General features: G+C 38.5%; 1 protein-coding gene across 2 annotated transcripts in view; it reads right to left on the reverse strand.

The window, feature by feature from the left end:
* Positions 1–11,677: 11,677 nt before the first annotated feature.
* The window catches only part of NETO1 (neuropilin and tolloid like 1), a 102,669-nt gene continuing 101,877 nt past the window's right edge, over positions 11,678–12,469 (reverse strand). For both annotated transcript variants that reach the window (XR_013988766.1, XM_081014211.1), the window contains exon 11: positions 11,678–12,268. The gene's annotated coding sequence lies outside the window, so the exon portion shown is untranslated. The remainder of the gene's footprint in view (positions 12,269–12,469) is intronic.

Genomic DNA, 12,469 nt, shown 5'->3' on the forward strand with positions numbered 1-12,469 from the left:
TATTCTCAATGAAATTCATCAGACTAAACAAACAGTGAGAAGTTTTCTCCAAGGAGTGACTAAGGACTTATGGACCACTGCTTTTACTTGCTGCTTTCTAAGTAAGCATAGAAGGAATGGCACAGGGGAAAAAACCTGCTGGTCACTACTGTCTGGTCAGCCATGCCTGGCCGCAATAAGGTTTCTCTTCTTCATCAGCAGTTTCCTCAGCTGAACATACTTTACTGTATTAGGTTATTGGAACATATCCAATAAGAATGGGCCATTTGGCTGATCTCCTGTCCTGAAAACTGCCCAGCAAGAAGATATCTGGCTCTTCAGCTACCACCTTGAGAAAATAAATACAATTCATGTCAAATTAAAAAGAAAACATTACATAATTCAACATTTTAACAGTTTGTCATGCCCATTTCAACCCCTTGCTCCAAGTTGTGACTGGGGAAGGAATCTCCTCCCCTTCTGCTACCCTGTCCCCCTGCCAAAGTGATGCCACTGTTCCACAGGACACAATAGGGTGACATTCAGGACATCTGTGAATGAATGTCTCTGTCACAATCTCTTTCCTTTGAAACTAGAAAACAGAAAAGAGAGATTATGGTGAATAAATTCCTCTCTCTTTATGCAGAGGCATTTGACAAAAAGCATATGGCATGAATGATAAAATATTTAAAATGATATCTTTTTGTTCATAGAGAAATATAACAACATGCAGAACAAGTACATGAATCAATTTCATTTTCCGCACACAGTCAGGATACCTCACTGAAAAGTTTGCCTTTTAAGAGCTTGTCTTATTTCAAGCACACAGATCATATAAAATGTTCCTTTTTATATTGAACTCACTTCCCTAAGGCTGCTTTCATACCGTATCCCTTTATATGCCTGATTATCCCTTTGATTGTTGTCTCCAGGGAACTTCAATGATAACCATTTCATGTCTGTCTTTCCTCTGGGTTAGTGTTGAGAGCAGTTCCCTCTCGCACTCTGACACTTCCTCTAAAGCCATCGCCTTGTCCTTCAGATGTGGCGAGTCTGACTGTGGGATCATGACAATCCTTCCTCCCACTTTAGAAATGCCATTGTCCCTTCTAATAAAGAGGGAAGTATGAAGGGATCTGAATTTGAAAAAGGTTGCTCTCACATCTATCTGTGTTTGGGAAGACTAAAGAAGTTCATCTAAAGCAGATGTGGGGACCCTTTGGTCCTCCAGTTGTTGCTGAACTACAACTCACGTCAGCCCCAACAAACATGGTCTCCCTCCTCTAAGCCAGTGGTTAAGAGCAGTGGAGTCGTAATCTGGTGAACTGGGTTTGCTTCCCCGCTCCTGCTTTGAGATTCCTTAGGGTAGTGATAAAGCAGAATATCAAATCCAAACTCCTCCTCCTCCTCCTCCTCTTCTTCTTCTTCTTCTTCTTCTTCTTCTTCTACACCCCCCCCCCCCAATTCCACTTCTCTTCCCTTGTGTGGCTCACCTTTTTTACCATCGAATCTTAGGACAGAAACTGTGTCTCATTATTTCATTGACATGAGCCACTTTGGGACACAAAATATTTGACTGCAAAGCAGGATAGAAATAGGACTTAAATGAATATGTTTTCCAACTTGAGAACAAGACAAATGAGCTATAGAATTTTACGTCTTTGTCCTACCAAAGACATACCAGCAGTTCCAGGTAGGTATGCTGTTTGTCAATGAATAAGGTTGGAATGAAAGGAATTAACTTTTGAGCATGGGCCAAATCAAGAATTGATGCAACTGAGATATTAAACGCATGTACTGTCAGGATAAAACTGGTAATAAATTGACATAAGGAACCATCCATTCTATTTACTGCTACTTGTTCTTTGTATCTTATTATATTAATCCTTTATGAGTATTAATTTTGGCTGTTTTATATTGAGGATGAGATATTGAAGAAAGTACAGGAGAGAAATAAATCTAAAAACAGAACTGGCAGGGTTATGTGAATCTATCACTGGGATTACTTTACAGATACAAGAGTTCCAATGCAGAATTCTCTGAACACTTTTATTATGCACAAATGAAGTTACCTTGGCTTGTATTCAATGCAGTGCTAAGGCTAAAGTTCCATCAGTGGAGACTAAGGGCAAAACTAGATGTTCCATAAAGGCAAGCAATGTTCATGCTTTGGTTATGTAAATAAGTATTGCAAGCAGCTGCCTTGCTAATTCGAAATGATCTGGCATCACTGTATCCAGAGACCAAAGAATTTCCCAGCAAAAATCCCCATCCCAAAGCTGCCATATGCATTTAAAGGAAAGCTCTTATTTTCTCCAAGCTCCTATCAGCAGAGAGTTCCTCAAAAGGCAAATAACAACTTCAGAGAGGAGTTTTCCTTTTTTTAAATTGGGGCCATGTCAAGGAATAAAAGAGTTAAACTTTTCCCTCCCCATCCTTGTGGTCCAGAGGTTGTTCAGGCTTCCCCTTGGTTGCTTTTGGCATAGCATAGCCAAAACCATACATGTACATTAATTGCATTCCATCTCATCAAGCTCAGCCCCAAATTTACCTCTTTGGAATTTTGAAATAGTATCAGGCATGTTGACACAATTTTCTATAAGGAACAGTAGAAGGCAAAGAACTATCATTATAATACATCAGCTCTCTTATTTTGATTTTCATATTGGGGTGCTAACAGAATAGCAATGCTCTTATTTATTGATTTATCATTTATTATATTATTTTTAATCCACACTCTCATAGAAGTGTATCAATGAAAGTATAGGAACATCAGCACCCACAGAACTGGACCTTTCAGTGTTCTGAGTGAAAAAAACCTGACTGTTATTTTTTCCCCCTACGCAGTATGAAATCAAAGAACTTCCTTCTAATTGGGTTAGGTACATGCTACAGCCATTTAAATGGAAATGAGACTGGAGTTATTTGTCAGCAGTGAAGAATGGTCTTGCAGGCAACTACCTTGCTAATTAGAAACCATCTGGCTCCACAAGAGAACACCAACACTTCCAAGGTATCCACAGGCAAAAAGGATGTGTTTTATCTGTTAAGATAATACAAACACCTAACACCATATGTTAGGGCTTAGGTAATTAATATGCTAAATTAGCTGGATCCTAACATATTTCTCCTAGGCTTTCTCAGGAAGTGGTTTCAGTTTAAATGATTGAAAACAAAACAATGCCATCCAAAAGAAACAGTGAAAGAATGCCAACATGGCAGCATCAAGTTTATATTTTCAAGGTACACCAGGGATATCCTCCATTTGCGAAGCTTCCCAGAGCTAAGAGAAGGGGTCAGCAACATTTTTCAGCCATGGGCCAGTCCACTGTCCCTCAGACCATGTGGTAGGCAGGACTATATTGGGGGGGGGGGGATAATGAACTAATTCCTATGCCCCACAAATAGCCCATAGATGCATTTTAAATAAAAGCACACATTCTACTCATGTAAAAACACGCTGATTCCCCGACCATCCATGGGCTGAATTGAGAAGGCGATTGGGCTGCATCCGGCCCCCGAGCCTTAGCTTGCCTACCCCTGGCTAAGAGCATTGGGAGGGGAACGGAGAAAGATTTAGTTTACTAATGATGGGTTAAGCAACTTCTGCAAATATATGTTCTAAAGATAGTTCATAGTAGATTGAATTATATAGTTTATTGGACCAATACAGTCCAGAGCAGACACATGCAAGCTCTAAACTTTCTTTGTTGGGTAGAATGATGAATTCTGCCATTCTGCCTAATTCTGCCCAATGAAGGGTTATAGGGAATTCAAATGCTTTACTATTTCTGCTCAACCTAAACATCCACAATGAAATATTGCCTGGATCCAAAAAACACACAATTACTTCTGCACACCCAAGGAAGAGAGCTTTGACCCTGGGCTTCTCCATGATGCACAGAGGAGGATTTAAAAAATAATTTGGACTACGGAATGTGGGTTTGCAATTCTGGGGCACAGACAAGACATTGGATGTCTCCAAGAATCGTATTATATGTTTTTACATCACTGAAAAAGCCAGCTAATATAGGGTATTATACACCATTATTTTAACTTAAAGGGTGTACTATTTTATTTTAAAAACTTTTACTTTTCCAAGATTTGAATCCTGCACAAATAGGTGGCAAAGCCCCAATACTTAAACCTGTGAATATGAATTTATTCTATCTACATGCTATGCAAGAATGTAAAAAATAGAGATTTAGATTAGGTGCCAAGGTGCCTGTTAGATTTTAAATCAGCAGCTGAACAAACTAGGCAAAATTGATGGTGTCTTGCCTGCTATTTACATGCTGGTTTTTATAGTACTGTATTTGTTCTGCTCAGTAAATTTAAGAAATTGATGTCTTGTTCATTAGTCTGTAAACCTTTATTAACCACAAATAATGCAATTCATAGATATAACACTGACATTATATTTGTTCATAGAAGCAAAAACAAGAAGAGTCTTTTGGTGACTTATGACCAGCACATTTATTGTAACAATGAGGCTTACTTTCACAGCACATATCCTTTCTGAGGTAAGAAAATTAGCACATTGCCTGGAAAATGCTGTGGTTCTAACAATCAAGTTACAAAACAGTTACTGTTAACTACTGAAAGTAAAAATCAAAGCAAAATAAATAGTTATTAATTTCCCAGTCTTCCTATAAGAAACCCAGGGGATGGGATCTCCTCATGATGTATTACCCCATTTTAGCTCCTCCACAACATTTTCTAGTTGGTGGGAGAAGCGCTGAGCAAAGGTCCCCTCTGACATTTGTCAGATATTTTTTCTCCATGATGGTTGGGAAGGAAACACTAGGTGTTGGGGGGGGGGTGCTACCAGCTGTTCAGCTGTGAGTGGCAGTAATGCTTACACGTTAAATAATTAGGTGTTCTTAATTCCAACATTTATTTTTCTAATCTATAGAAGTCATGCCACAGCTCATCAGAGCACCTACTTGCCCTTCAGCTTCTGGGGTCTGAAAATGCCTCCAGGGAGATATTCCTTGATGACCCTGTGTTGATCAGAGTGTTGAATATGAGGAAAAGATAGCTGCCCCCTGCTCTGTTCTCTGAGCTCAAGGTTCACAGGAGACTCAGCAGTTTCTCATTCAGAGGCAAAGTCAGAAGTTGAAGTCAATGATCTAATGCAGGAATTTGAGGCAAGAATCCAAGGCACCTCAACAATCAAGGGCCTTGCTGAAGGAGCTGTATGTATTGTCAGTACAAACACCTAGATTCTTATATATCATGATTGGGCCTATAGTATAGAAAATCCATTCTGTATCAACGATTGAGAAAAGTGTACCCTCCAACATTTCTCTAATGAAAATAGGGACATCCTAAGGAAAAGTAGGTGAACAAATCCACACCTCAGAATGTGAGATGTCACACAGAACTGTTTAACCCTGTAAGTTCTGATTCTCCTCACAAAGAAATCCTCATGTTCCCTCAGAATGAGGCAGAGAAATGGAAGCCTCTTCATAGAACAAAGCTTTCGAGAAATGAAAGGAGTTGGATGACTGTTAAGGGTCCTCACATAATCCTGTAGTCCTTAGCTCTTGGGGAGTGGAGAAGAATGTGAGAGACTCTTACTCTGAATTGGAGGACCCAGGAGGCTCCTAGCAGCTCTTCCCTCAAGGACAAACCCTCATCCTTCTCTGAGTCCTCTGTCTTAAGTTCCTTTGGGAAGGTTTTGCCCAGCATAAACACACACTTGTATAGGGAAGAAATCAGGGGGATAAAATTTGATGAGCCCAAGTTGGTAGCTAGTATCTTAGGCATGCCTCTGTTTCACTGGAGGGCTCATCATTTTCCTCACAGATCTATTAAAGATTGCTCCCATATTTCACACAAATGTCTTAATTCTGTATTATATCATTTTTAAAAATGGGGGAAGAGAGATCATTGAAAGCACTTTTGGTGTTTAACTTTCTATGCGAAACTATCACACTTTCATTTACTTTCATATTTGTTCTCAGCACTTTCTTTTTCTGTTGCAGGTTATAGGAAAGGTTTTGGCACAGCACTAATTAAAGGACTCTCTCTAAGCTCCCTTACTGCGCACTAATGTACATAAATGCCTTGCTTTAAAAACAGTTGTGGAATTAAAGCATTCTTAAGTCCATTATTGCATGTTAATGAGTATGCTAAATCTCTTCCTTAAAGTGCTGTTGCGGGGCGCTGATGTGCATAATTGCCTGAGTTGTAACTCAATCTTTTAAAATTGTTTTTAGTGTGTATCACAAAAAAATAGCCCTGTTTAAAAGTGTGGTGATTTTGTAAAGGTCAGCTCACCAGGTTGACTCAGCATGAATAGAAAAAAAATGCACATAAGGATTAGAGTGATGCCTGTACATTTTGGGTTTTTAAAAATAAGGATATTTGAATATTTCACATAGAATTGGGAAGAAAGAAACCAGGAAATAACTTTGTGTACACCTTCAGTTTTTAAAGCAAGAAGTTGGGGACAACATAGGGACACGGGTGGCACTCTGTTAAACCACAGAGCCTAGGACTTGCCGATCAGAAGGTCGGCAGTTCGAATCCCCGTGACGGGGTGAGCTCCCGTTGCTCGGTCCCTGCTCCTGCCCACTTAGCAGTTCAAAAGCACGTCAAAGTGCAAGTAGATAAATAGGTACCACTCTGGCGGGAAGGTAAACGGTGTTTCCATGCGCTGCTTTGGTTCGCCAGAAGCGGCTTAGTCATGCTGGCCACATGACCCAGAAGCTGGACGCCAGCTCCCTCGGCCAATAAAGTGAGATGAGCGCCGCAACCCCAGAGTCAATCACAACTGTACCTAATGGTCAGGGGTCCCTTTACCTTTACCTAGGGACAACATGCAGTAGCATTTCTGGGAAAATTAGAATTCTGGAAAGAGGAAAAGAAAATGGCAAAAACCACAGCAGACTTCTTAGTGGGTTGGTTACTGCTGCTTAGTGGGATGGAGAGTGGGAGGGGCAAAGTTGTGTGGTGTTGTGTTTGGAAACACACTGACAGGAGGGCAACATTCAATTATATATCAGCAAATTCAGACAAGAAATGCACTGGCAAGTGTAGGATAATAATTGATTGATGCAACATATACAGCCTCTTCACAGACATAGAATCATAGACTCATACAGTTGAAAGGGACCCCAAGTGTCGTGTAGTCCAGCCCCCTGCAATGCAGGAATCTCAGTTAAAGCATCCAAGACAGATGACCATCCAACCTCTGCTTAAAAACCTGCAAGGAAGGAGTCCATAACCTCCTGAGGGAGTCCGTTCCACTGTTTGTTCCAAACAAATAAGAATGGGCGTTCAACAAACAAAGGACATTGTGTAGCTTCCTCATAAACTTTGTGCAAAAAAAAAAAAAAAACAGGATTAATGCTCAGTAAACAAGTCATTTAGAAGTAACCAGGGTCTTAGACTGACTATCTCTTCTACTGCTATATGTCTCCATCTGGATGAAACATAGTTTATTTCCATACTCCAGTCTCTTTCACTCTTCTCTTGAAGCTGTTTGCACTGCACTGTATAGGAAGAACTGATGAGCAGTCTAGACCTGCATTAAAATAGGTGGTGAATAAGCCTCTCTCTGGATTCTATTAAAGAAAAGTTAAGAGTACATTTGCTCAAATAACCAGGAGCCTCAAAGCTTTGGAAATGTCACTGTTTGAATGCTTGTTTTGAGTAGATACGATGCTGGCAGTGGGATATGCTTGTCAACTGTTCTATAATTTGCAGACAGTTGAATAAAAAGAAATTAAGAACAAAGGAAAATTAATGCTGACTTTCTTTTTATCATGTGTTTGTATAATAGATGCTTTCTGAACATTGAGTCATGGTAACTGAATGTATTTTCTGTCTGGATAAAACAGGGCTGATAGTTTCAGCAAATGGACCGGAGAATCCTTTTAAGTCATTTTCCTTCATCATGGCAGATGAAACACACTTTGCTATGTGTAGCATGAAATACCTGGAAACAGATGAAAGCTGCCTCTGTTCCAACCTCTCCGGTTAGTAGAAAGCTTCTTGCCAGAAGTCCTGGCACACATAGGCGTTTTGAAGATCTGATGAGGGTTCATTGCATTTTGGAGTAATGCAAATCCATAAGAAATCCAGGTATCCTTGGGCTGTGATCTCTCTCTCTCTCTCTGTGTGTGTGTGTGTGTGTGTGTGTTGCTATTTCATATACAATTTGTAGTTTTAAAAACTTTGTAACACATTACATTTGCTGCAACAGTTATGTCTTAGCACATTTGCAGAAGATTTTAAAGTATTTCTAACAAATCACGCTGCCACATTTATAAATCTCCTGGAAAATGGGGACAACAGAAGGTTAGTTATTTTTAGGGGACTTTAAAAATGTCTGTGAAACTCACATTTATTTGACACTTGCCCAGTAATTCAGCAATGTTACACACAGATGGAGCAAATATTTCAAAATGTCATTGAATGGTAAAACAGAGCTGGCATTTTAAACCTTATAACTTTGAAATGATTTCAGTCGTGTATCTTATCCAACTGCATGCTTGAAACTTTCAAGTTTCAATTTGAAATATGCTCTGGGAATGCTCAACAAATCTGACTTCAAATCTTCAAATCCAAGGCACCCTCTTTAGCAGATTTGCGGTGGGCAGGGCAGGGGGAGGAGAGGAAACAGAAATCCTGGTGCTCAGGTGAAACCTCACTGGGTAGCTTTAGATACAGCCCTTTGATTTTGTCTGAGCTCTAAGTACCTATAATAATGGATTTTCCTCTGCTTGATGGGACACAAACTCACATGTGGACTTTGAATTCACTCATCAACTGTGACTCTTACATTTAGTAAATATGATTCCACAGTAAAACAAACAAACATCACCTCATTCATATATATAACTTTTGAATCTGTTGCCTTCCATGGTCCTAGATTCAAGTAGGTAGCAGTGTTGGTCTGACACAGTCAATATATATATAAAAATAAAAAATTGTCCAGTAGCACCTTAGAGACCAACTAAGTTTGTTCTTGGTATAAGCTTTCGTCTGCATGCACACTTCTTCAGATACACTGAAACAGAAGTCACCAGACCCTTATATATAGTGGGAGGGTGGGGTGGGGTTTTTCCTCAGGAGGGTAGTAGGAGATGGGTGAGTGATACCATACCCATTAAGTCAAAGGTGCTACTGGACAATTTTTTTTATTTTTTATATATATTTTGAATCTGTGATAGTCTTAAATAGCCCAATACAAACTTCTGGCGTACTGTAATTTGTCCCATTCCTTGCCTTTCAGATTGCTGTATATGATTCAGGATATCTCCAACAATGTTTAGCTGAAGATTTTGTAGGCTCATGAACATGTGCTATATGTTTCAAACATCAATTGTAACATTTTATAAGACTGTGTGCAAACAGGCATGAGAATGAATTAAACAACTTACCACAATTTGCTATCTTCTTTTGGGTTGACATATCTTCTTTGATTCATGGTCTTCATTAGGCTATGCTGCTGTCTTATCCTGCAGTCCAGGAGAAGGTTGGAAATACTTTCTCTGTCTCTTTCTCTGTCTCTAATCAGTTAGAGGATAATTTGGTTCCTTTTTAAGAAGTATCCTTACTAGTGTGCCTTCACAGTGTCTTCAATGCTTGTTGTGTTCCTTGGGGCTGTTTGAGATGTTAACATTTGTTTTGCAAGTTCTGATCAGATGGGTCAGGTTCTTGCTATTATTAGAGTGATAGCTTGGGCTCACCAAATAAAATATAAGAATCAGAAATTGTATCTAGTGAAGCTGTAAAGCTTAAATATTAAAGATGTGCAAGGCTCATGTCATATTAGAAGGTGGACATTAGTGTTGTACCTTAACTTTCTGCATTACACTAATTCAAATATTTCCTAAGGAGACATTCTGTGAAATTAAAATGGAGATTACAAAGCTTATGGTTTTCAATATGTAAAGGCAATGCTACTGCCCATAACGCTACTGCCCATAACGTCCATTATGTAACCTCTGTTGAGGATTTCTTCTATTTATCTCAACCCCTTGCCATCACAACTTGTGCTGTGGAAAGAAAGGATAGGAAAGAGAGGTAGGCAGCAATAGGGTTTTTATAGCACAATGGCATCTAAATCCTCTGGTTGCTGATGAATTCCAAGTTCTATCTTCCCCAACTATTGCCCATGTTGACTGGTTGTTTATGGGTGTTGGAGTCTAACAATGTCTGGAGGGCCACAGTTTCCCCACCTCAGAGATACACAAACTTAAATAGCAGCAAACCATAATGGAAGACTTAGGTCAGGCATCCCCAACCTTCAGCCCTCCAGATGTTTTAGACTACAATTCCCACCATCCCTGACCACTGGTCCTGTTAGCTAGCGATCATGGGAATTGTAGGCGAAAACATCTGGAGGGCCACAGGTTGGGAATGCTTGACTTACCGTAGGTTTTATAAAACTTGGTGCTTAGAGATTTGACACACTTTGGGCTCCACTCTTGACTCCCTTTAACAGCAGCAGGACATGCAGAAATGAAAGCAAGCAATGCTTTTACTATCACTTTCATCTTCCCTGCCAGAACCAGTTTCTCGGTAAAAAAAATTTTTTTAAATGTTTTTGATGTTGTAACCCACCCTGGAATAATAGGGTGAAGGGTAGATAATAAATAGGGTGAAGGGTAATAATAAATAGGGTGAAGGGTAGATAATTAATAATAATAATAATAATGATAATAATAATAATAATAATAATAATAATAATAATAATAATAATAATGTTGATGTGTCAAGCTGCTGTTAAAACACAAAATGCAGGGCTAAATAAAAAGGTGGAAATTTTCTAGATACTTAATCTTACCCTTTTCTTTTCCATCGGTGAGCTGAAGAGGAGAGCTATTTGATCAAAGTTAAGGCTTAGCCAGCTTCTCTCAAAAAACCCAGCAATAATAAATTAAAAGTGAAAAAGTGTCCTGCTCTTTGAGTCCATTATAATAATCACCATTTACTCAGCTGCTTTATTTATAAAGGCAGACATTAATAATGACTACTAAAATGCAGTTAGAGAGTTAAACAAATACGCCCCCCCCAAAAAAAATAATTCTTAAAACTCTGCTCTTAAATTTCCCATATATTATTTGGATACCACATATTTACAGAATATTCCATAAATATATGATATCTGCATATAGCACCCAATGATATTTGCTTTCAATATTTTGGTAGATGTTATTTGACAATAAAAAAAAATGATATTTAGCAATGGACTACATTTAGTACCTGACAGCATTTTGAAATTATCATGCAGTAGTATGTAGAACATTATAATCTATCAGAGTTTCTATCTGAAGCCTGTCAAACCACCAAGAGTTACCAACAAATCTAAACTTAATTGCTCCAGTATCAAATTCTGAGTTAAAATTACGTATTCAAAAATTTGATTTTTTTTTTTTCATTAGCGAGATGGCAAATATCATTTCAGCTCTATATGCCGTTGCCCCAGTTCATTTGGGAGTCTAATGTACACAATGAAGCAGTCTAGTTTGAGGGGGAATCACACCTAATTCTTAGTCTGGTCAGTGTGCACATAGCCCTGTACACAGCTGACATATCACCAATCAGCTGTTTGAGAGGAGAAGCATGAGGTATATTCAGTTGGAAAGCTCACTAGTGTTTGTAATATAAAGCCATTTTGAATACGTTGCTGAAAGCTTATTTGTTTCAGTAAAAGAAAAGAGTACTACAAAACTCAGTGTAAGAAATTATTATACATTGTTTTATGTATCTTTATATAAAAAGTTACAATTAGCAAGCATATGACACAAAGAAATGGATAGGAACAGCAGTAAGTATGGATGCATGCTTTTTACAATGTATCTCATCAAAGGGATTTTTTTGTTGTTGTTTGCCAACTCAAATATTCAGCAACATACATGCAAATCAGTTCCTCGTTGTTGAGTTCAGTCATATTGTTAGATTTATATATCCAACAAATATATCTACTGAAGTGATTGTGAATGGATAAATAGTACCTGATTTAATCATTTTATTCCTGAAACTGGGTTATCTTTTCTTTGTAACAAAACAGAACAAAATAAATATAAAGAAAGAAAGAAAATGGATGATGACAATAATAAGAATAAATGATAGCAATGATAGTAATAAGAGTCTTATTGCCATCCATTAATTTTACTCATTACTGACTGATGTGTGGGGTTTTTTTCATGAAATTGGAATAGCTGGTCAGAGTCCAGAACATCTCTAGCTTGCAGTTCCAGGGTCGACATTTTCACAATTCACTGTAGTATATTCAAAAGCACCCAGGATCGCACTATTCCCAAGCAGTCTACATAATGAAAACAATGTACATATAACAAGTTCAATGTGAATAATTGTCTTTGACAGGACATATAATATACAAGTACACAATGAATGACATTATTTTGGTGCCTTTAATTCCCTTTCTTTTTCTAAAAAAAACAATTTGTACTCATGTAAGCCCCTTTGAGCGCTGCAACCCCAGAGTCGGTTGCGACTGGACCTAATG

The sequence above is a fragment of the Podarcis pityusensis genome (genome assembly GCF_964106645.2).
Source record: "Podarcis pityusensis genome assembly, chromosome: 7".
NCBI lineage: Eukaryota > Metazoa > Chordata > Lepidosauria > Squamata > Lacertidae > Podarcis > Podarcis pityusensis.